The sequence below is a fragment of the Myxocyprinus asiaticus genome, chromosome 38 (genome assembly GCF_019703515.2).
Source record: "Myxocyprinus asiaticus isolate MX2 ecotype Aquarium Trade chromosome 38, UBuf_Myxa_2, whole genome shotgun sequence".
Lineage (NCBI taxonomy): Eukaryota > Metazoa > Chordata > Actinopteri > Cypriniformes > Catostomidae > Myxocyprinus > Myxocyprinus asiaticus.
The window spans coordinates 27165108-27191923 of NC_059381.1; the positions used below are offsets into that span (position 1 = coordinate 27165108).

A 26816-nucleotide genomic window follows, 5' to 3' on the forward strand; every position below is an offset into this window, starting at 1 on the left:
GGTAACCACACCTCTACAGACAGGCAACCAACAGACATACGAGCAAGCTCCAACTACACAAGAGAGCACAGTTAACACTGACAGCTAACAAACTGGCAAAGAAAAAGGGGAAACATAAGGAATAAGTTGGGAGTGCAATCAGAGTGAAGCAGGTGGAACGGGCGATTAAATCATTGCTGTGATCACCATCTCCCTGAGACGATCAGCGTTCCCATGGAAACACTAATCATGTGTGCCGGCTCCACCTGTGAGACACGAGGGAGAGAGAAAGACAAACAACAGTAAGAGCTGGCACAAATGCCGGAACCGTGACAGTTTAATGTGTGCCGGCTCCACCTGTGAGACACGAGGGAGAGAGAAATGATTAAATCATTGCTGTGATCACCATCTCCCTGAGACGATCAGCGTTCCCATGGAAACACTAATCATGTGTGCCGGCTCCACCTGTGAGACACGAGGGAGAGAGAAAGACAAACAACAGTAAGAGCTGGCACAAATGCCGGAACCGTGACAGTACCCCCCCCCCCCCCCAGCAGAGTTCCAGGAAATCTTGCGCCGGGACCCAGCACCTCTCCTCAGGTCCATAGCCCTCCCAGTCCACCAGATACTGGTACCCTCTGCCCCTCCGCCTAATGTCGATCAGTCTCCTGACTGAATACACTGTAGAGCCCTCAATCAGACTGGCTCTACAGCGTTTGGCTTTAGAAACATGAAAAACGGGGTGTATGTGATGGAGGTGAGGAGGTAATTTGAGGCAGACCTAAATTTGGGACCCAGCTTACGTGAGGGGAGACAGAGTGGAATGTCCTGGGGACAACTAAACCTTCTGCCCGCACATGTAAGTTGGGGCCTTAGACCGGTGTAGGTCCGCTGACCTCTTAACACAAGCACCAGTCCATAAGAGGGCTTCTCTGGTGGCTTTCCAGGTGCGCCGGCACCTCTGCAAAAATGCATGAACTGACCGAACCTGAGCACTGGGCTCTTGGGCAGGAAACAGAGGGGGCTGGTAGCCAAGGCTACACTGGAAGGGTGATAACCACGTAGATGATGACAGCAACGAGTTATGAGCATACTCGACCCAAACTATATTTTCGCTCCAAGAAGAAGGGTTACGGGAGGCCATACATCGCAGGGTCTTTTCCAGTTCTTGGTTAGCTCGCTCCGCCTGCCCATTTGTCTGGGAGTGAAACCCAGAATACAAACTCACTGTAGCCCTCAGCTATCGACAGAACTCTGCCCAAAATCGTGACATGAACTAGGGGCCTCTGTCAGAAACCACGACGACCAGGAGGCCATGAAAACGGAAGACGTGATTGATGACAGCTACCGCTGTCTCCCTTGCTGAAGGTAATTTTGGGAGGGGAATAAAATGAGCTGTCTTCAAGAACCAGTCCACTACAGTCAAAACAACTGTGTTGCCATGGGAAGGGGGAGACCAGCAAAAAATCCATGGCTATGTGTTAAATGCCCTCTTCCACTCATCTGTCCATCCTCCAATTTGTAAATGCAATGCTAGTATTCATGCTGGTTTTAGTCCTTCTCTGTCTCTGCATCGTTTAGCCAGTCTTCGAATTTTGCCGAAGCTAAATTTAATTTTCCTGTGTACATTTCTTCCATCGATGTTCATATACTTCCGGCTGAACAAGAAGCCATGCCCCAAACTCATGGTATAGATTGAGCTAGAAAGGGATGGGTGGAGCTGAGCGAGCCACTTAAAATATAAACATTAATGTTTTGATAGTGTCTAGGAGGCTCAGTGTTTATACTTTTGGGGAGGTAAACCCACAAATGGCTTACTTATAGTTGTCAATGAACAATAAACTGGAATAGGAGAATGGATTTTTGACAAAAAAAACAAAAACAAAACACTTTTAAAATGAGAAAAAATTACTGAGTGCACCTTTAAAGACTGGCAATTAAAAAAGAGATTCAACTAATTGAACTGGTTTAAGAAAATGGGCAAGAATACATAACTTAGGTATTCTGTTTAAGGGTTCCACTTTGTAAGCCTGTTTTATGTTGTTTGGCTTCACTTTGAAGACTTAAATAGAAATTAGAGCATGTTGTTCCTCCATGGTCCTAAAAATTAGTTAAAATATTGAATATAAGAAAACATATAAAAACTAGATGCAAATTCCTTAGGTGTCATTTTAAACATTAAATATAAATGTCATCTGATATTCATAGGGAAAAAAATCGTTTGATGTGTGTAAAAGCACATTTATGTGTAATTCATACTGAAATGTTACCACAGCAGTTGCATTTCAACAATTGTACTGCCTTGTTTAAATTCAAATGAGAATTCTCGTTCCTGTTTGCTGCCTCAATTCAAATTCCGTTCACATTCAGCAATTTAACTGGACTGTAAACAGTTATCTCAATTCAATTCTTTACATTGTTTCAGTTGTTTTATTTCAAGGCTCATACTGGTGTGAGGTTTTGCACTCCCAGATGCAACAATCTCTGTTTCTGCAACTGATCACAACTTCACAACCTGGAAGTTTGGTGATTATTACCACTTGCTGCTAATTATATAATATATGACATCACTGCTAGTTCTCCTGGGTGATTATATAAATATGTACTAAACCCATGAGATGCAATGGGTACTATTTTAAACAATTTAGAAAGTCTTTCATTTTTACTATCCACCCCGATGTCTCAAATCCCAGCATTGGACTTCCGACATCATGGGTGTGAAGAAATGGAGATGTTCTTGCAGCTGTTCAGTGTTGTCTATCCATACATCACACACCTGTACTCTGCTGGAAGATCAGAGCAGGGCAGGAACCTCTTATTTTTAACCAGGCAAACAGAGGTCTTTTTTTGGGGGGGGGGGGGGGGGGGTAACCTGCATGGAAATTAGGTTATCAGTCGTGAGATTCTCATTAACCTGGTTGAATACTTGTGCCGCAATTATGGCAAAGATTCTTTAGTCACACAACTGGTCAACAGCACAAGAATTCACATCATGCCCTCCATGAACCCAGATAATTATGAATTAGCAATGAAAGGGTATGAGTAAAAACATTTGGCAAGTTGTTTCATTGTTGTTTTCTGTATTCACCATGATTTCTCTTCACATAGCTCAACAGAAATCGTTCATGGTGTCAGGAGACTGGAGTATTATTGGCCAAAGTAATAGTCACCATGTTCACCTTGGAATATTATTGAAGCAGAAACCCGTACAGTGATGGAATGGATCAAGGCCCACTTCTTTGTGCTGTTTGCAAGTATACATGAAGGTACAGCAAGTTGTAGTTCTAGTTTATTTTGATCTTAAATGTTAATTAAATCATTAAAACGATGAAACTGAACTGTCTTTGTTTTTGTAGGGTTTAGGAGAGTAGTGTATCCTAGTTCCCTTGACCCTGTTGATGAGAACATATTTAAATCAGTTATCATCATGGACCTGATTTTCTAGTTAATTTGCGGGAAACCGCACAATGCAGGGCAGTTCTGTGTGTTGCTCGTGTACCTAAATCTGATGTGTCCATGTGCGTCTCGCAGCAGCTGCCGCAGAAGATTAAAAAATATATATTTGCTTGAGCGGCAGCCGCATTGGTCTGCAGTCAGTCTGAAATCTTTAAATAGCAACCAAAGAAAATTTAATTGAGCTCTTCTTTAACCGCAAAAACATGGAGAATAATAATTTTGAGTCATAAATTTAACAGAATTGATATAAAAACATCATAACCAACTGAATTAATCTCGTAACATGAAGTTTAGCTTCATACACAAACTCTGTCATAGAATAATACATTTATTTTATAGTCTATAATTAAATTATAAACAAAACATTTCACTGCTCAAAATATCCTAATATTGAATTGTGCATGGTTGAATGTTGTGAATGGTGGACAAATGCTGTAAAAGAATGCATTTTAAGCAGCTCGTCAATGCTTTGAAAATAGTCAATCAATAATAAACAGGTGCTGTTTATCTGTTTAGAGTTGCTGTCTGCTTTAGCAATAACGCTTTTTCCCCTGACTATTTAAAAAGTGACACAGTTAATTCATCAAGATATTATGAACCAGTTCAAGCTGACAACACTGCGTGGACCACAAGGGACTACAGAAGCCTGCATGTGTAGATACAGTACATTACATCTAAAAGGACTTAATATCCAATATTAATACTATTTTTATGTATTTTTATTTTGATAAGCTGTTTTTAGTAAACTGTGAGAGACATGATGTGGTTGACTTGACTTAATGAAGTTCTTGATTTTAAAGTTTTAACCACAATGAAACTGCAATGCGAGCACCATCTTGGCTGCACAAACACCACATGCAATTTTACCAGCTCTCAGGTCCTGTGTCCTGTGAAACGGCCTTGTTTAGTTTCTATTACATTGGAAACATACCCATCATTATGTTTTCATCATGCCAGGCACCTCAGTAGTCGATGTTATACAGTAGTCTCTGTAGTAACATTCAAGCGTATTGGTTGACTGATGAGTATGCCTGTGCACGTGTGTATGTGTGTGTGCTTGCTTAAACAGTGAAATAACTCTGGCTATGTCTATGACTTCAGGGGCTAATGCAGCTGCATGCAGACAAAGATGGGTTCATTAATTTCTGTTTTGTTATTTATTTATTTTTTCATTGCATCACAAATGTCATGGACTTGGCTGGACTCTGAAAAAAATCCAGAGTCCCAAAGGCTTGAGTTCGAGTAAAAATGCATCCGAGTCCGTGACAAGTCCAAGTCCATTAAAATTTGACTCGTGTCTCGGACTTAAGTCCGAGTCCAAACTCGAGTACCCCAACTCTATAAGCACAGTGTCTAGACAGGACCAAAAATTACGTGTCTAGAGCCTCTCGTTTAATCAATATCGTTCTTTTGCATCATTGATTTGAATGGTACAGGTATCTGCTATAGACTCCCATTGAAGAAAGACTTTAAAAGGCCACTATGGGCTGTTCCTCAACTGATTTCTATAAACACATTAATGGAATAAAAAACTATAGAGAACTTGAGCGAAATGTGCGATAGCTATGATATTTTACACTTTGTTTGCTAATATATTGAAGTGCACAAAGAGTGACATGCAATCAATGTATATAGATTACTTTTCATTGCCGCATTTTTGAAAAACATTTGGGGGAAGCCTTGGTATTAAACCTTGTCTGTGGGGAGTTATATACAATCTTTAAACTCCTGTCTTGACCATGGAAATCTAGGAAACCCTGTAACTTTTGCATAATGGATGTGAATAGTAGGACGACTTCACAGCTCAAATACTGTAACACAGATTTTGTACAGAAGAATTAATATAAGCACTTTAAACAAAAAATAAATTTTTAAACCCTCTGGAATGTCTTGCCCCATTGGCTTCCACTGTACATTAATTTCTGTAAACACCATTTTTGTTTTTTACAAACTGAAGGACGAGTCCGAATTATTGTCTGTGGTAATCAACAGCATGTCACAGGTGCTGTTGATAGAGGTTAACTTGTTAATAACCTGAAAATTTTTTTAAAGGTCAACCAATAACAAAGGTGGTGGAAAAGGCCAGTAACTGATTAATCTGATGATAGTTTTTTAAAATTGATTTATAGAATGTTAAAAAGATTTTCTTAGTCTTTCCTCACTATGACAGGCACAGACATAGAGGCTAAAAGAGTTAAAAATATAATAAAACACCTGATGCAGTTTGTTCAACCAATCCTAATCCCAATAATAACCAGAAAAAAATATTTTTTGCATAACTCGGGACTTTTAACAATAAACAATCCCAAAATACAACTCTTATTTTGAAATGATGAAGAATTTGCTTTGTTACAATGCTCTATAAATACAGTTGTGACCAAAAATATTGGCACCCTTGGTAAAAATGAGCAAAGAAGGCTGTGAAAAATATGTCTTTATTGTTTATCCTTTTGATCTTTCATTCAAAAATATTCACAAAACTTTATCCTCTAATGGATATCAAACAACTGCAAACACAACACAAGTTTTATCAAAAAACATATTTTTGTCAAATACATGTGTGGCACAGTTATTGGCACCCTTTTATTCAATACTTTGTGCAACCTCCCTTTGCCAAGATAACAGCTCTTCTCTTATAATGCATAATGAGGTTGGAGAACACATTCAAAGGGATCTGAGACCATTCCTCCATACAGAATCTCCACAGATCCTTCAAATTCAGAGGTTCACACTGGTAGACTCTCCCTTTCAGTTCACCCCACAAATTTTCTATAGGGTTCAGGTCAGGGGACTGGGATGGCCATGGCAGAACCTTAATTTTGTGGTCAGTGAACCATTTTTGTGTTGATTTTGATGTTTGTTTTGGATCATTGTCCTGCTGGAAAATCCAACCATGGCCCATTTTAAGCTTTCTGGCAGAGGCAGCCAGGTTTAGATTTTTTTATCTGTTGGTATTTGATAGTCCATGATGCCATGTATCCAAACAAGATGTCCAGGACCTCTGGCAGAAAAACAACCCCACAACATTAAAAATCCACCACCACATTTAACCATGGGCATGAGGTACTTTTCCATATGACTATGTCTCTGTGTGCACCAAACCCATCTGGTGTTTGCTGGCAAGAAGCTCTATTTTTGTTTTATCTGACCATAGAACCAATCCAATTTGAAGTTCCAGTAGTGTCTGGCAAACCGAGGATGCTTGAATTTGTTGTTGGATGAGAGCAGAGACTTTTTTCTTGAAATCCTCCCAAACAACTTGTGGTGATGTAGATGATTGTAGTGATCTTCTGATTGTAGTTTTGGAGACTTTCTGACCCCAAGACCCAACTAATTTCTGCAATTCTCCAGTTGTGATCTTTGGAGAATTTTTAGCCACTCGAACCATCCTCCTCACCATGCTTGGAGACAATATAGACACATCTCCAGTTGATTGGAACTTGTTAATTATTGCCCTGATGGTGGTGTAGAGCCGAGGAGGGCGGGGCCGGGCTGGAATGAGAGACACCGGGTCCCCAATCAGCCTGATGGGGCGCGCGAGGGATAAAGGCGGCCGGGGACGACAGTTCGAGAGAGAGAGAATTGCAGGCAGCTGTGCTGTGTTTTTGGTTGTGTGTTTTTGGTTAATAAATTAAGTTGTCAAGCCGGTTCTCGCCTCCTCCTTTCCTCTAAACCCCCTTACAGGTGGACATGGGCATTTTCAATGCTTTAGCTATTTTTTTATAGCCACTCCCCATTTTGTGAAGCTCAGCAACATTTTGCTGCACATTATAACTATATTTTTTGGTCTTACACACTGTGATTGATTAAGGGAATTTGGCCTGTGTGTTACCTCATATTTATACCCCTGTGAAAAAGGAGAAAAAGTTGTGGCTGAACAGTTTCATGTTCCTAGATATGAATGGGAATATACTTCAGATATATTTTACTCATAAGAATTTGTAGGGGTGCCAATAGTTGTGGCAAATGTTTTTTTTTTTTTTTTTTAATTTCTTTTTTTTTTTTTATAAACAAAGACATATTTTTCACAGACTTCTTTGCTCATATTTACCAAGGATGCCAATATTTTTGGCCACAACTGTATATATAATAACATTTTCACCAGATAAAGTTTGAGGAATAAGGTTAGTTATTATTCACAAGATATTGTATGTATGTTCAATATTAACAAAATGCATGTGCTCACTGGGCAAATTTCCATATAGTCTCCTTTTTCTTTGCATGTCCTTGCTTCAATTTAGAACACTTGGTTATCTAATCAAAATAACAAAATATACATTGAAGTGAGGATAAAAATATGGATAATGTCAATGATAAAAGATTTAGATACAGCAAATCCACACGGCAACAGAGAAACTAAAAACTAAGCATAAAAAATATACAGATTAATCTATAAAACTGATATATCGGTCTACCTCTTTTCTTTTAACTCTGTGTTCTAAACAGACACAATGCTTTAAGATTCCCATGACAAGCAATTTTTTGCAGTTTCAAACTGTCCTTCTTGAACGAAAAACTGCTGTGTGATGTTGCATAATCACAGCCAATCAAAAGACATTTTATTTTAATTTAGTTTAGTTAAGAGGAGTGGGAGATTGGACAAAGCAAATTTCATTGTGGTGTCATTTTAGAACATATTTACAGTAATGCTGATAAAATAGTTTTAACAATGTCCATTATGCAGTATAAAATGCTCTTGACATTGTGAATTAATTTTCTCTTTCTGGGGAGTAAGTTTGGGTCAGAGTGTAGAGTTCAGAGCTATCAGGGCTCTGGAGATCTCTGGTAATTTGGAGACGCCTCAACCTGCCAAAATCTGTTTTGTGGCCGGTGTCCACGGGAACGCAGCAGTCGGTCCAGAGTTGCTGCTTGAGTTTGCTTCTGTTCTCTGCCTCAACTATGGCAGTAACCCCACCATCACCAAGGCAGGCATCACAAAACTTCTCAATCAAATCCACTTCCTCCTCCTCGTTTTTTTGATTTTGTGAGGATTTCTCTATTCATGTTGCACCCATTTCAATTATTAGCTTTGTAGCTTTGTTCCAATACTTCGCGAATTACTTTGCTGGACCTTCCCTGATAGTACATGTTCATCACCCAGATGTCTATTTGATGTGTGTTTACATCTGGAAGACGTAATTTTTTAGGTTGTTTGCTCATCAGCAATTCGTCTACAAGATGTTTCCTCTCGGATGTCAATAAGACATTCAGCAGTTTTGAATGAAATATAAGCATATTTAAAATCAACATTTCTCTTGACTCACTCTGCCCTCTTGTATGAATTGTTTCACTGGGTTTGGCGCAGTGCATTCTGGGATTGCCTTATTCGCAAAGGAGTACTATATTATAATTGTGCTGCATACCTTTTTGTCTCTCTAGCTCACTGGGTTTTGGAACGGAGATTATGTGTCTATTAATAATACTGTTTTAAGATTATTTTCTCTCATAGTTGATTGACCAGAGCAGGATACTGATTGTCCCATGTGTGAACCCTGATGGCAGAGAGCTGGCACAGGAAGGACAATGCTCCTCCAGTGTGGGTTACACCAATGCTCATGGCACAGATCTGGACTCTGATTTCTTCAATGGCAATTCACCACATTGAAGTTGAACATTGAATGTCATTGATCACTGTTCATTTCCTTCAGATCTTGTTAATGGATTTGGATGCATTTAATAAGAAGTTTGTGTTTGTACTCAGGCAATGTGTCAACGCAGCCAGAGACCCATGTAGTGATGGATCTTATCAAGGAAGGGAGTTTCTCTCTCTCTATAGCACTGGATGGGGGTGCTCTGCTGGCTACATATCCCTATGCTAGACACAATCATCATGGTAACCAACAGCACATTAACCCCCTAACTCTTAAAAGGGTCATGAAATGGAGAATCAAATTTCCCTCGATATGTAGACATACTATAAGAGGTAACTGTACTATAAAAACATACTGTAAATTTCAGAACTCAAAACTTCCTCCCTAGTCTAAAAAGAGCTGGCGCGCAGTTCAAGTCAATAGAGCAGGCCTTGTGTGGCTAACTATTCCTAACATAACACCTAAGGGGACCCATCTGGAATATTTTGTATGTAAACATGAACTACACAGATTCTTTGACTGATGCCATTTATCTTGCTACTTTTAAAAGACGCTGTTTCAAATTACAACTCTGAAAGGGAGAAGCAATTCTCTTTCATTCAGCTGCTGCCTCTTGTTGTTTTGAGCTCAAACGCATCATGGACGAGTTCTTTCGCACACCTGCGCTATTTTTAATTGTTGGTGTATGTAAACATGAACTAGATGGACGTCTTTGACCGTTTCGATGTGTTTCCGGTGATGTGCACCTCAGTGTGTGTGTGTGTGCGTCATTGTACCGTTCTTTGGATTATGGGTGTGCAGGTTTTTTTTTCTGGCTCATGTCAGCTTGGATTGCTTGTGAACAGTCATAAAATGATTCAAGCTTTGAAAAGCAACTATTATTGAAGTATGGGGCAGTTAAAAACATTTGTACCCAATGCAAATCAGTAAGTAAACCATTTCATTCATGAATATTTCAAATTTCATGACTGTTTGATAGTTTATGGTGCTGAGTGTTAACAGCTGTGCTTGAGATGAACAGTTTAATATATTTGGATGCAATGTGTTGGATGTGTGCTGTGTAAACCCTGAAATGTAGTTTTGTAATATTGTGGGACTTGTTCATTCTCTTCCGATTGAGTTTCAAAAATGGCTGAATTTAAGGAGCTGCATGATGTTAACAAAACATAACAGAGTTTACACTGAAGTAAAGGAGACTGAGGACAAAACCGAGCATTTCAGATTGAGGGACAAAAACAAGGTGGAAAATGATCATATATTACTAAATTATGAGTCTTTTGGTACAAAAAACCTTTTATAACCTTATCAGTGGACCTCAGGGAAGATAATAAAATGATAAAAATAAATAGCATTTCATGATCCCTTTAAAGGAATATTGCGGGTTCAATACAAGTAAAGGTCAATCTACAGCATTCGTGGCATTTTAATTACCACAGTTCCAGTCTTAGCTGGCTTTGGGTTTAAATTTGTATAGATTGGGCAATGTTTGAAATCACAGAGGATACTTTTTTATCATTGCATTTTTGTCAAGTGACATTTAGAATTGGATAATATTTAAAGCTTCGAGGTGCTTGAAAAAGATAATTAAGGTACCTTGGAAATGCTTGAAAAATGCTTGAATATCACTCTTAAAAAGCTGTACAACCCCTGGAAGTTGTAAAATTGGATATAAAATGTAACAGAAAAGGTTGGTAAGCGATTTTATCACACTAAAATCATGTTAACATGCATATTGTTTACGTCATGTGGCTATACTTTTGAAAGAGTAAATATTTTATCGTTTACGAACTGGCCCTATTCACTTCCATTGAAAGTACCTCACTTGTAACCCAGATTTTTGCTTTTTTTTTTTTTTTTTTAAAGGAAAGGAAAGGAAGGAAAAGACTCTTTTTTTTTTTCTTTGTGTGGTAATCAACATTGTCACAAAAGCTGTCATTTGAGCTTAACTTGTATTGAGGCGGGAATTTTCCTTTAAGTATTCAATTACAGTGCATAACCAGCCTTTTTGTGCTACAGACATGATACCTCAAAAATTGCGGTTTGTTAGCAACCACATAGCAACAACACACTAGTATTGTGTCCGAGTTTTGCACGGTCAAGAAGCACTCGTGTTTTCTGCAGAAAATGTAAGAATCTAGTCTTAGACTTTTTTCGTTCACTTCATATTAGTGGAAATATCACACTTAAGCAGGTCATACATTGTTTTTAAATCCCTTACATGTCTCGAAAGAGCTAAATGAAAAGACATTGAGATTTTTGGCCTCCTTGTAGGCCAGCAGTCATTCAATCATGCACTTGGTAACCTGGGCTGGGATGTACAAAAGAATCTAAGACATTCTAATATTTGCTCAAAATTTGTTTATGCTGCTACAGTCACACAGAATGTTGGAATCGTCTTCATTTCGTGTGTTTTGTTATCTGGATGATTTATCTCAATAGAAGAAATTGCGGGAGGGATCCTGAAGGGGGCGCAGTTCAGCGCTCACCACGGCAATATGATGGTATTGGACAACATTTGCTGTTTCTCGTAACGTGCAAATGTTGTTCTTTTGATGACGGATGTGGCTTATGACTTGCTTGTTGTGACTTACCAGAGTGTTTGACATAATGCAGTTCAAATAACTAATCGTGGATAAGAAATAACAGCCATTTTGACCATTTTGATCCTTTCACATCCTATCATCTGCAACACTTGCAAATTTGTTTACATATCAGAAAATGTGCTGTAGTGTTTTACAACCCTTACAAATACTAATGATGCTCTTTCAGGACTTCAGCTTGGATGTGGTTGTCTGCCCTGAGATCACTGTGTATACGGGCTGTTGTATGTTCCCATCTGAACCTCTGCTTTTCTCACTGTGGATGGAGAACAGGATGCCTTTATTCCGCATGCTGCTGGAGGTACTTTTAACATCTTCTCGATATAACTTCATATTTTTTGTACGTTTAAACTGTCACAGCAACCTTAATGCTAAGAGTGTATTGATATGATTGTGTGATTGTTCAATAAGGGGAACTTTTCTGTCCCCTAGAATTAATGTATCATTCTAGTTTTGAAGGGTAGATTATAATAGCTTCAAACAAGGGATGCAACTCATGATTATTTTGATAACCGATTAATCATTAATTATTTCTACAATTAATCGGTTATCCGGATAATTTTTTTTTTTTTATTTCCTGTATTTTATTCAAATATGATTTTTCAAAAAACTGATCTGATAAAGGGCGTTAGGATTTGGTTTGATTTACATTACTGAATTCACGATTCTATACTTTAACAAAACTTTGAACAAAGCCTGAATCATGAAAAGTTACGTTTACATTTATTATTATTATTACTTTCAGGACATATGCAAAACAGTTCCTTCACTTGTAAAACTTAAAAAATGCTCATCATTAAAGAGTAAAATGATCCATAGGGCATGGAGTGGGACAGAAAATCAGCCCAGCAGAGGACAATAGTGACACGAGAATAGAAATATTAATTATTCTGCCCAGCTGAAAAATACATAATTATGTTAGATATGTGTGCTTGTACACTGTCACTGATTATATACATTTAATTATTTTAATATTATAGTTTTTAAAATAGTATTTTTACTGAATACATGTTTCTAAACTATTCTTTTAAAAAAAAAAAAAAAAAAAAAAAACCTGTATGTTTATCCAGTAAAATAATGTTTGTCATAGTATAAATTTACTAGTGAAATCAGACATTAAATGTGGCATTATCAGGAGGGCTATCAAATATCAGGACCCTTAGCATTATTATACATTATATTCAGAATTACATTCAGTTTAATATAGTACAGTCATTTGTAAACCCTGTACAAATTCATTCTCGCGCTGAAAAGACTGTATTACATGAGCAGGAGAAAGACATTTTTTTATTTTTTTTAAACCAACACACCTTGACTGCTGAGACTTCAGTCTGATATCCATGAAATCTGCACAACTGATTACATTGAAACTGAAATCGTGGTATGATGTTGGATAGTTTATGCAAAATGATCACGCTCCCTTTCTCCATTGCGATGGGTTTGACTGACGCGGATGCGCGCGCTCGCTTGCTTATTAGAGTTTGACGGAGACTCGCTTGTGGTAAAAAAAAAAAAAAAAAAAAAAAAAACAGTTTTGCGAAATACGCGACTGATTTTGAATTCATAACATGTTTACATGGGGATGGCCCTTTCCTTGTCCTCTTCTTCCAATTGTAGGAAACGAGGCTCTTCATCTGTGCCCATGAACTGCTGTTTATTACCATGCAGCCATTTCACAACTGTTTTGAGGTCTTATTGGTAGCTCCTTCATTAGAGAAGAGTAAAGAATAATTTAGATTTTGGTTTTAATATTTGCAACAACACCTACATATACAGTATATATATATGTGTGTGTGTGTGTGTGTACAGTACTGTGCAAAAGTCTTAGACACATAAGCTGTTTCACAAAAACATTTGTCTTAAGATGGTTATTTATATCATCAGCTTTAGTGTGTCAGTAGGAAATATAAATGTTAGACTTGCAAACATTACTTTAGCAAATAGAAAAGATTAGAATAGAAGAACAGGGAGCCCTGCAACAGATGTCATGGCCCCCACAAAACCTTCTACTGAACATCGAGTCAGTCTGAGTTTGCATGAAGAGACAGAAGTAATTGAGAACAGCCTAAATAGATAGAAGAACTGCAGTGAATTCTCCAAGAAGCTTGGAACATCCTATCTGCCAACAACCAAGAAAAACTGTGTCCAGGTGTACCTAGGAGAACAGGTGCTGTTTTGAAGGCAAAGGTGGCCACACCGAATATTGATAATTTCATAGTGACATCCTCACTATGCAAAATGTTTCACAAGTGCCTAAAACTTTTGCACAGTACTGAATATATATATATAAAAATTCAAGCTTCAGTAAGAATAACAAGAAACACACCTACAGATAGAGTAGTTAGCAGGTAAAAACTATGCATTAATATATAGATTCACTGTTCACCAAATAATGATAGATTTATTAAGATATTACAAAGACAACAACTTATTGTGTTTTCTGCCATGATTGTTGTGTTGTCATTAGCTCTGCCCTAACTTCCAGCCTGAGACTGCTGGCCTGGTGCTGCTTGCCTTAAACTGCTGTGACGCATGGCTCTGCGGCTCTTCAGATGGATACAATTGCACTGACGGGGCTTCTCTGTGCTTACTGCAAATATCCAACTAATCGATAATGACATTCACTGTTGATTATTTCCATTATTGCTAATTATTGATTTTAATGATTAGTTGTTGCAGTCCTAAAGGGATGTACCAATGTGTCGGCCAATTACTGACCAAATTTAAATGATCAGCAAATTGGATTCAAGCATGAGAACACTGATATGAAAAAATTATGGTTTATTTATAATTAATCATCACACTTTGTTAAAACTCTGTGAATTCAAATGCATAATCCAGAAATAATGATAGCCACAGAATGTAGAAGGGTTGGCACTCCTAAGAAAATGTAATTAGGGGCCAAGCACCGAAGGTAGTCTGTGGGAGTCTATTGCAGCCCTATGAACCGTACATAGGAAATTGATTTAATTTGGCACACTGATAGGGGTGGGCATGAATAGCCCCCATACCAAATTTTGGGTCTCTAAGTCATGCTCTATAGCACCACCACCAGTTCAAATACTTACTTTTTTTGCGCGTATCTCTTGAACCGTTTGTCCTAGAAACAAAACTGTTTTTTTGTCTGATTACTCTCCTCTTGATGATTCAAAAGAACCCCCATACAGTATAACTCTGCCCAATAGCAGCCATCTTGGATTGTCAATTATCGTTTTTTTACTACTTCTCCTTCAATCTTTGCCTGATTTGCACAAAATAATGGCTCAAAATAATTTCTAGATTGAGCATAACAGAATGAATAAATAAAAAATAAAATTTTTGACTTTGTTGAAAAGTTACATTAACACAAAGTAGGTAGTGAAATACTATCAAAAATACTTGCTGATGTGGGGATTTGGGCCTTGGACCTTTTAACCTACAGACCAGTGTATTAACTCACTAAGCCATTCAACTGATTTGCTCAATGAGTGGCAAAGAGACATGGCAAGGCAATACTATTCTGTATATTGAATTATAATTTGTTGAGGTCTGGCCATAAATTCCTTCATAAGATCTGGCTGAAAAACAAACACGACTTATACTCTTTACTAACAAATAATTTTTTATAAACTTTACTATGAAAAAAAAAAAACAATATCATTTTAACACTTTAGGTCTATTGTTTTCAAATTATGAAAACTAAGGAGAAACATTTAGATCTGCTAAAGCCCTCTCACATTATCAACCCACATATGAAAACAATGGTCATAAAGAAATGTCATGTTTACTAAAGAATGCATTTAAATTAAATTTTCTTTTTGGAAAAAAAAAAAAAAAAAAAAAAGAGATAAAATGTGTATTCTTCCATTTTCTCTATAAAGAATCATCCTATTCAGTGAGGGAAAAAAATTGTCCTGCAAATATTGTGAATTTGCACACAATAGCCTATGCAGGAGCCAGAGTTTTGTGTAATAATCATTGGCAAAAGAATAATAAACTGAGTTGATGCTGTTCATGATTGAGAGGGCTGACTCACAGCTGTATAGAACCAAATATAATCAGGATATTTGCAGGATCAGTTTCACATTATCACTTTTTTACAAGCCCTACAGACCCTACATAGATGAGACATGCCCGTTTGACACTTCAAGAATAGTGATTAAAAGTGAACTTTTCTGCGCATTTTCGTTGAGCGGTCTGTTTTCAAAATCGATTTCTCTTTTGTTGGCAAGGATGTGCATACGTGCTGACAACATTTCTGTTACAACTGCGGTGATAATTTTTCCATCTGTAGATTTGACCACACTCCACACAACTAAGCAATTTATATAAATTATTAGCCAATTTACCAAATTATATATAAATATTTTACATCATTTGATTGAAAAAGGTGAGATCAAATTCTCACCTAAACGGTGCAGTCTATATATTTCAAAGCAGTGTAACTAAACTATCGCCAGAAAAACTTAAAGGTGCACTCAGCAATTTCTGAGAAACTGTTATATTCTGCATCCGTCTTCAAGCCTTTTACCTCTCAGAGGTCTCTCCACCACTGAAAAGCCTTGCTGATGTTGACGCGGCTCCTAGCCCTCAACTTATCATAATCTTTCTTTTTTTTTAGTTTATATACATCTGACCTTTTTCTCTTGTGTTTCTCAGCCATTTGTCCTCCTTGGAGTTTAGAAAGTTCGCATCAGCCAGATTTGCCACCGCTCTTCTAATGAATTTCCCTCTCGCTCTGCCCCCGCCCCCACCCCCCATCCTGTGCATGCGCAAAAACCACCCCCTGTTGCTGACTGGCTGGAGTAGTGTTGTGTGGATCGTTCTGATCCACTTTGGTTTGGTCCCATTTACAGAGCCAGGGCAGTGTACAAATACTAGATTTTTTTTTTCAGCCCACCCACAAAACGGACAGCTAGCAGAATGTGGGGAGATATTTGCAGAATTTGACAAAAAGTGTATTGGATTAGAATAGGCCCTTTTCACATGACGCCAGTCAACTTCTGTTCTGACTTGAAGCGGTGTATGTTTACTTCCGCCAGCATAGTGGAATGCTAGCGCCATCAGCATGGAGTTCCCCAGTCCCTTTGCCACAAATATGGCTAGATGATGTATAATGACTTGCAGACAAATGTTCACTTACAACATGTTCCAAACTTGATAAAGGCTACAAATTCTTCATTGAGCAGTACCTGTGTGATTATGTAGGTAAGTGTTTTTGCCTTTTCTAGCCCTTACAATAGTGAAGGTGCTAGGATAATGGTAGTTGATATCATCAATCTGTTAGATTTCTGTTTTGCAAATAGAAAGTCTTTAGGCCCTATTCTTGATTAGGTTACTGTAGTACAGACCACAAACTCTTGTTGCAACCACGTTTCCATATTACAGCTGTTAGCTACAGATTCTGGATTGTAAGATAAATCTCAGTAACTTATTCATGGTTAATGTTGCACCATTTCTCCAAAACATTGTATTGGAACACAGTTTCGAATGTAGTTGTCGATGAGGTGACAGTGAGAGGGCAATGTCACAGGTCCATGAGGAAATATGAGGAGACTCATCACCTTCAGGTTTCTCAGATGAATACTTCTCTAACATTATGATTAGAGAGTATAGTTTTCTTTCGGTTGTGTTTTGCTGCGATTGCAGAGATTTGCAGTATCCTAAGAAGTTCCAATGTGGTTCAGCGTGTTTCTCAGTCTGATGTCAATGATTTTGTGTCGCTAAATTCCAAAAGACAACTTTGTACATATCCTTAAAAACAGAAGTGGGTTGTTTGAGGACAATAAAGACTGAGAAAGATTCTGTGTAATAAGTATAAATAAAAATAATGCTCAAAGCTTATACACTTGTATGTAATCCTTAAGTTTTTATTCCATTACTCTTTGTAGATATAATGAAATTTAAAAATGTTTGTGTTGTCATGTCTCTATCAGGTTACAGTTGATTCTGAAGATGTTCCTGTAGTACTGAAGTGCATGTCACGTTCCTGCTCTGCTGGGAAAGCACTATGCAATCACATAGTGGCATTTCTGTTTCTAACTGCTCACTACGGTACCATGGGCTTCAAGACGGTGCCATTGCCTCTGTCGTGCACCAGCTCACTGCAGACCTGGCAGCAGCATAGGACACAGGTCACATATTAATATTTGTTACACTTGATGATGTTGGACTAGCAGTTTATAATGACTTTTGTCAATTAATTGTTCATCATTATTATATTATAGGCAATTGCACCAGAGGCAACAAATGACATGTCGGTGTGTAAACCAGTGGCAAAGACAAAGAATAGTGTCAGGACTAGTGTGAAGTGCACACTGTACAGAGCATATGGTGGGGAGTCTGAATGAGCCCCCACCAGTACAAACAATTTAATTCATTTCTAACATAACAAACATAACAGTGGTAAGTATTTATTGCTTTTCATAGAGGCCTTCAGTTGATATTATTATCTTTGGCAATTTATGATAAATTCTTAATATCAGGGTTTGGGGCAGCTTAACAAACACTTTTAAAGGGAGAGTTACTGTATTTCGGACAGTTTGCATTACAAGCATGTACAGGGAGGTGATAAGTGTAGGTGTCTGCTATAATGTGAAAGGACGGGTGACATTATTATGAAATCTAAATTAAACTTGAAATATCTCACTTTTATGTCAGGGCCTCTTCCAGATCCTCACGTCATGGCCAGCGGGAAGAAACTGAAAGACATCCGTCCACAACCGGGGATATAGAAATTGCTGCATGGGCTTGAGGGCCTTAATTTGGTGGACTCTAAATTTGGCCCTGTGCCATTTGGGTCAAATTACCAGTGCCTTACCAGTGCCCTCCTGAAATAAGTAGAGACATTATTAAACAGCCTGGTGCCCCTGAGTTGCCTGTTGACAGTTACAACTTTAAATTTCCAATAGATTTCGAGCCCAACTACAAGCAACAATGCCACTTGGAGAGCCTAAAGGTGTCACGGGAGATCTCTGCTACTATTGAGGCAGAAACCTGACTGCAGTCAAAATGCCAGCTGTGGACCAGGTACGCAAACCAGGTACGCAAACCCCGACATACAACCAGCAGATTCCGTGAAATATGCCATGTTTGCGGGGAGTCTTCTGCCAAAGCCTTGGCAGCCCACATTCTGAGAGGAATTCCTCAGACAGGCGCTATGAAAAGAGGGTTGGATCTGGAACCTGAGATACTGAGGCAATATTCAGATTTTTGTGATGTCTCTGTGACACAATGTGGGATCATCATCCACTCTAATGCACCTCACCTTGCAGCCAGCCCTGATGCTGAAGTCTTAATCCCAAAGAAACAACGCCATTTGGGCTGGCTGAGGTAAAGAATTGCAATGTTGAAAATGTTGCACAAGTTAAACACCTGATTACAGTTAAAGCCCAGGCCTGCCTTAAGTAGAGCCACAAGTACTATTATCAGGTTCAAGGCCAACTGGCCTTAAGCGTACATCAGTGGAGTGATTTCATTACAGATACCCACACTGACTTCACAGTTTTGAGAATCAACCTATGAAATTGATATAAGCAATTTCGTTTGTAAATAAAAATTTTTCTTACAATACCAAATTGACTGAAATTGTAAACTGCGATGAGAATTGTATGTAAATATTTATACCACAGGTTATTCCTTACATATAGCCTATGTACTGACATACAAATTTAGAAAAGGCTTGTGATGTGTGTGTTTTACATTTTATTACCAAAAACAAGATTGGAAGCAGTTGTTTGCAAACATACAGTTGTGCTCAAAAATGTGCATACCCTGGCAGAAATTTGATTTTTTGAAAATATGACTGATCATGCAAAAAACTGTCTTTTATTTAAGGATAGTGATCATATGAAGCTATTTATTATCACATAGTTGTTTGGCTCCTTTTTAAATCATAATGATAATAGAAATCACCCAAATGGCACTGATCAAAAGTTTACATACCCTTGAATGTTTGGCCCTGTTACAGACACACAAGGTGACACACACAAATTTATTTCCCACACCTGTGGCTTTTTAAATTGCAGTTAGTGTCTGTGTATAAATAGTCAATGAGTTTGTTAGCTCTCACGTGGATGCACTGAACAGGCTAGATACTGAGCCATGGGGAGCAGAAAAGAACTGTCAAAAGACCTGCGTAACAAGGTAAATGAACTTTATAAAGATAAATGGATATAAAAAGATATCGAAAGCCTTGAAAATGCCAGTCAGTACTGTTCAGTCACTTATTAAGAAGTGAAAAATTCAGGCTGCTCTGGAAAAAGTGTGGGTGCCTCGTGATGCTGCCCTGGGCAACTGCCCATGTCGTCCATGCCTAAATCCACCACTGCAGAGTACAGTAGTCTAACTTCTAAAAAGTAGGTAATACTTCAGTCTATTCATTATTATTTCAGGAGCTCAGGTTTTTCACAACAAAGACAGTACGTAAATTATTATGTTTGACACTTTAGACATTTTTTATACATTTTTCCCTAAATGTTTGAATATTTGATTAAAGTTTGGTCTTTTACAGTTTATTTTTTGTCCATTTTGCAAGTCATTGTCATTTTCGTCAGAGTAAAACTCGCTAAAATGAATGAATATGACATGACGAAATATTGACTAAGTTTAAAAGAGACTTTTGTCAAAAGACTAAAACAATGACAAAAACAAAAAACTGTGAAAAAATTAACACTGGTCTTAGGACATGTCTTCAAAACTTTAGTAGGGCTTTCAACGGGGATAAGAAACTAAATTAAAAATTTTCACTGAAGTATTACCAAAAAGTCTAATTATATTCGAATTTTAAAGACATTATTTCTGGTATGGGGAAAACCATTTTTAGATGCTTTTTTTGTTTGTTTTTTGTTTTTTCAATTTAAAACGAAATTCAATTTTTAAAACGCGTCTCGAGACACCCTCATTCTGTTTTATTCGTTGCACTACGACTGTTTTAACCCAAGAAGTTATCATTAGTGCTTGGCAGATATCCAAAATTCGAATGCTTATTTTAGCATTGAATGTGCATTTTAATTTTAAATCTTCAAATATTTGAATTTTTATTTCACAGCCTTAAACTTTAAAACATAATTATGAGCCAAGTTTTTTGAAATATTGCTGCTTCTCATGCTTCCAAACAGTTTAAGTGAACTGAACTAATAAGTAGGCTACTGTGAAAATGAATAAATGGGTTGCCACCAGTCCTGACAGACCATTCAACTGGCAAAAATGATCTTAATATTGAACAGTTCTGCATTAATTAGATGCATGATCCTCTTTTAGCATCTTTGATAACTGTCTTCATCTGTGCTCTCCTCATCTGGCACCTCCGTTCTACCAAGTTCAGCCGCATACGTGACGGGGTTCGCTGGTTACGCTGTAATGGGGACAACCTCCGAATGGAGGATGTGGTTTCCAAGAAGTCGCCTTTACGGCAGGAGTTTCTGGGTGATAGTGAGAGTGAGGACGACACTTTCTTTGTCGAGGGGTGCTGAATGTTCAATATAAATGTCACCATTTTGTAAATAAAGTGTCTTTCTTTATTTAATAAAGTGTCTTTCTGTGCAGACATGGTTTTCAATTAGTTAATTGACTGATGTTTGTAGAATTCTAAAATAATCTGCACTTTTGTCTGATTATTGTATGTGTACTCTATCGTTATCATTAAGCAAAAGAACAGCAGGTGGGTGTACAGCACTGAGATTTTTGAAAAACAAAACATCAAATGTAGTACAAGTCAAACATTTGGACACCTGATTGAATGTATATCTCTTGTTATCTTAAAGAACTAATGATTTTAGTTAATGCTTGAATGCTTAAAAATGTGTTTAGTAGGGGGCCTGGGTTGCTTGGTGAGTAAAGACGCTGACTACCACACCTGGAGTCGCGAGTTCAGTCTGAGTGACTCCAGTCAGGCTTCCTAAGCAACCAATTGGCCCAGTTGCTAGGGTGGGTAGAGTCACGTTGGGTTAACCTCCTCATGGTCACTATAATGTGGTTCTTGCTCTCGGTGGGACATGTAGTGAGTTGTGCGTGGATGCTGTGGAGAATAGCGTTAAGCCTCCACACGCACTAGGTCTCCGCGGTAATGCGCTCAACAAGCCACGTGATAAGATGCATGGATTGACGGTCTCAGACACGGAGGCAACTGAGATTCATCCTCCGCCACCCGGATTGAGGTGAGTCACTACACCACCAGGAAGACTTAAGAGCGCATTGGGCATTCTAAATTGTGGAAAAAAGGGGAGAAAAAAAATTTGTTTAGTAGACAAATATAAGTTGTGCCTATATGTATGAGTTTACAAAACAAACAAAAATTTTAATTAAGTTAAATCTGGTGAAACTTTAAGGTTCTGTTGTTAACATTAGTAAATGCATTAGGAACATGAATTAACAGTCAATATATTTATGTTCATGTATGTTCATTTATAAAAATACAATTGTTCATTGTAAGTTCATGTTAGTTTTTTCCATATATTTTTATGTGTATTCATGAAGGACGCTGCAGCACCTTGGTACTGACAAAATGTAATTATTTAATTGATAGTAATTTTTATACAGATACCTCAGCTCTAACATTTAAGTGCCCACATCTTTTACTGTACATTTAAGATAATGTCAAATTCATTGACGCATAGAAGGGTTGGTTCCTCCACCGGTCTTTGGATCTAGTTGTCATGTTCACTACGTTCTGGCAAACTGCCATGATATCAGCTCCTACCCTCCGAGAGCTCTGAGTGGGAAAGTCCATTAGAAGTTTCCTGGAATTGGCCGTATAGTGTGGTTCAAGTAACCTCTCTCTGTCCACGTTCAGCAAAACTAGAGCAAACAGCTCTCAGCAAGTTATACACAGCTTTTTGGGTATAAATGTAGAAGGAAATTAAACTTTGAGTTTAAACTTTCAGCTCATTAGAACATTACATGACTCTTATTACGTGCCTCTACTGGGTCTTCATATTCCATTGCCCCCATAAATCACATTTTGGTTCTTTTTTTTCTCCCCTTTTCTCCCCAATTTGGAATTCCCAAGTCCTTGTGGTGGCGTAGTGACTCACCTCAATCTGGGTGGTGGAGGACGAATCTCAGTTGCCTCCGCGTCTGAGACAGTCAATCCACGTATCATATCATGTGACTTGTTGAGCGTGTTACCATGGAGATGTAGCGCCTGTGGAGGCCCAAGCTATTCTCCACGGCATCCACGCACAACTCACCACGTGCCCCACTGAGAGCGAGAACCACATATTATAGAGAGTTATGGGCAGCTGCCCGGCATGTGTTTGTCTGTCACATTATAGAGTGAACCACATTATAGCGACCATGAGGAGGTTACCCCATGTGACTCTACCCTCCCTTGCAACCGGTCCAGTTTGGTTGCTTAGGAGACCTGGCTGGAGTCACTCAGCATGCCCTGGATTTGAACTTGCAACTCCAGGGGTGGTAGTCACCATCAATACTCGCTGAGCTACCCAGGCCCCCACATTTCGGTTCTTAATAAATCCAGAAAGCTTTCATGCAGTGCTCACAGGATATGCGAGGTGAGGAATCCACTCTTCGTTTATGTTCATGTGTAGCACAATGGACGAATGTACATTACTCCTCCCGTTGGGACAACTGGGCCTTTCTATCTGTCAGAGTACTGTATATGGCAGGTAAGTGCCATTGATTTTCTAAACTTCATTTGAGCATGGCAGGATCTATAGTCTGCTTAAACATTTTCTGCAAAATCCAGAGCCCAATGCTGTGGGAGTTAGGTTAAAAAAGATTAGAAAATGATAAAGATTTAAAGAGGAAAGAATGGTGATTAATGGGGGTTTGACTGAACAATGCTCTGAAAGAAAACGGAAAGGCTACGGTAACTCAGATAACCACTCTGTACAATTGTAATGTGCAGAATAGCAACTCAGAATGCACAAAATGTTGAACCTCAAGGCAGATGGGCTACAACAGCAGAAAGCCACGTTGTGCACTTTATAACGACCATAGTGTTCCTAATAAAGTGCACAGTGAGTGTATATATGTAAGTGTATCCAATTTGACTAAATACTAAACTTAGAGTGTGGTATTGGTCTCTGATATTGCATCATTATATCCATTTATAACAGCATGGTCAATGGTTTTATCATTCTTACAATCCCTACTGAACACTCAAGCATTAGTGGAAGCTAAGATAATTTATGCAAAGGAGAGAAAAAAAGTTCTGTGGTTTTAGTGAACAGATGCTCATTACAAATGTCTTTGTGTTGTAAAGTTCCTATATCAATATTGATTGGCATCAAAATCTTATATCTGAATCATTGCTAAAACACACTGTAATAGCCTCTTTTAAGGTGCTTTACTCATTTTATGAACATGTCTCTTATATAAAATGGACACAAAATTAGACTACTTTTGGTGCAAGAAAGTTACATTTAGCCACTCCATTTAAGGCTGGTAATGACTAAATGTAAAGATAAAAGGAATGCACTTATGTGGACGGGATATAAATTACTAGACCTCTTTGTGCTTCCTTGTTCTCTGAGTTTTTGACAGATAATTGGAAATTCCACTTATTGGCCCAACTCTCCACTTCACCTACTGCTGTCTGGATGCTTCTTATTACATGTGAGATGTTACGACCTCTCTTCCACACTGTGCCATCGTCAGCATATAGTGATCTTCCTATGTCTATTTTGATTTGCTTGAAAATATCATTTATCATTATGTTGAACAGTACTGGACTACATAAACTGATCAGCCACAACATTAAAGCCACCTGCCTAACTTCCACTTGCCTCTGTCAAACTGCCGCCTCCGGTCGCCTTTATCCCTCTCGGGCTTGATCAGCATGATTAGGGGCCGGGTGTGCAGAATTACGGCCCCACCCTCCGCCCTGCCACATTTGTGTAGGTCCCCCTCGTGCTGCCAAACCAGCGCCAACCCGCATCTCAGAATAGCATACAGAGATAATATTCTTCTCACCACAATTGTACAGAATGGTTATCTGAGTCACCATAGACTTTGTCAGTTCGAATCAGTCTGGCATCCACAGGACTGCTGCTCAATGGATGTTTTTTGTTTTTGGCACCATTCGGAGTAAATTCTAGAGACTGTTGTGTGTGAAAATCCCAGGAGATCAGCAGGGGGGCTCTGTAGCACATCTCTTTTGAGCTACTCTCACCAAACTTTGTACACATATAGATCTCTTCAAGCCAGAAAACTTTCGCACTGACCATCATAAACTCCACTCAACAGGAATTTGGAATGCTCTGGAATTTAAAATACTCCTCCTAGGGATTTCATGTTACAGGTACCAAATGTGGGCGACATCATGCCAAGGCACTGTCGATGCTAAATTGTGAACTGATTTTTGATATATCCAACGGTGTTCCATGGCAACGCGATAAAGTAACATCAAAAAATGGGAAAAAGGAAGTGTCTCATATCTTCTGTGCGCATCATTTGATTTACATCAAAATTAAGCCAAATGTTTGGCCTTGTGAGCTGATCACATTGATGTGGCTATTGTGAGTCATGTTCGTGGCGCCACCAGCTGGCGGAAGGAAGTGTGGCACATTTAACAGACTTTGAAATATCCCTCTTACATTTACCTGAATTGCTTCAAATTTTTTTAGAATAAATTTTTTTTCTCCCCTTTTTCTCCCCAATTTGGAATGCCCACTTCCCAATGTGCTCTAAATCCTCGTGGTGGCATAGTGACTCACCTCAATCTGGGTGGCGAAGGACAAATCTCAGTTGCCTCCGCGTCTGAGACCGTCAATCCGCGCATTTTATCACGTGGCTTTTTGAGCGCATTACTGTGGAGACATAGCGTGTGTGGAGGCTTCACGCTGTTCTCCGCGGCATCCACACACAACTCACCACATGCCCCACCGAGAGTGAACCACATTATAGCGACCACGAGGAGGTTACTTAGAGAAACTAAGTCTTGACTGGATACAAAACATCTAATTCTGGCTATATTTTTAGATGATAGTAGGCTGATTTAGTTATTGCTTTGATGTCACTACTGAAACTAAGGTCTGACTCCAAAATGACACCAAGATTCCTTACTTGATTTTTTTGTCTTTAGACCCTTGGAGTCGAGGCATGTATTCACTTTTGGAATTTCACCTTTGTTGCCATGTACAATGACCTCTGTCTTGTCATTGTTTAACTGAAGGAAGTTTTGGCACATCCAACTGTTAATTTCATCAGTGCACTGGTACAGAGGGTCTATGGGGCTGTAGTCATTTGGCAATAGGGCTAGATAGATCTGGGTATCCTCTGCATAGCTATGGTATGCAATGTGTTTCTTTTTCATAATTTGGCCTAGTGGGAGCATATACAGGTTGAACAAGAGCGGTGCAAAAATGGAGTCTTGTGGGATTCCGCATGTCATGGATGTCCACTCAGAGTCATATTTGCTTATGTTCACATCGTAACCCCTACCTTCTAGATATGACCTGAACCAGCTGAGGACCATCCCAGAGAGCCCCACCCAGTTTTCCAATCTGTCAAGGAGAATGTTTTTGTCAACAGTCAAAAGCAGCACTGAGATCTAGTGATACCAGCACTGATATTTTTCCTGAATCAGTATTTAGCCGAATATCATTTGGGATCTTTATGAGAGCTGTTTCTGTGCTATGATGCGGTCAGAAACCAGACTGTACATTGTAAAAATTGCCATTTGAGATTAAGAATTTCTTCAACTGATTGAAAATAACCTTTTCAATTATTTTGCCTATGAAAGGAAGATTTGAAATTGGTCTGAAGTTGTTCAATATTGAGTTATCTAGACTGTTCTTTTTAAGAAGGGGCTTGACAGCTGTAGTTTTCAGGGACTTCGGAAATGTGCCTGAAAGGAGTGATGCATTTACTATTTCTAACAGATCTTTTCCCAGACAGTTAAACACATTTTTGAAAAATGTTGTGGGGAGTGTGTCAAGACAGCAGGTTGAAGTTTTAAGATGCTGTAATATTTCTTCCTGGGTTTTGCCATCAATTTTCTCAAAATCGGACATAGTGACTAATTTCTGAAGTTTTGTGGTGGGTGCTGTCTGACCTCAGTGCAACATGAGGATGAGCTGATCGGCATTCTAATATCATTGATCTTCTTCATGAAAAAAGATGCAAACTCGTTGCATTTTTTGTCAGATTGCATTTCACAGGCAACCTGTGTTGGGGGGTTTGTTAGTCAAAAGAGTAACAACAAGAGTTCGTGTGTACTTTATATTGCTGTTAATAATGTTTGAGA

The 26816-nt window shown here is 38.5% G+C and overlaps 1 pseudogene; it reads left to right on the plus strand.

Annotated features, from left to right (window-relative positions):
• Positions 1-1047: 1047 nt before the first annotated feature.
• Positions 1048-21079, plus strand: LOC127428769 (carboxypeptidase D-like; annotated as a pseudogene).
• Positions 21080-26816: the final 5737 nt, after the last annotated feature.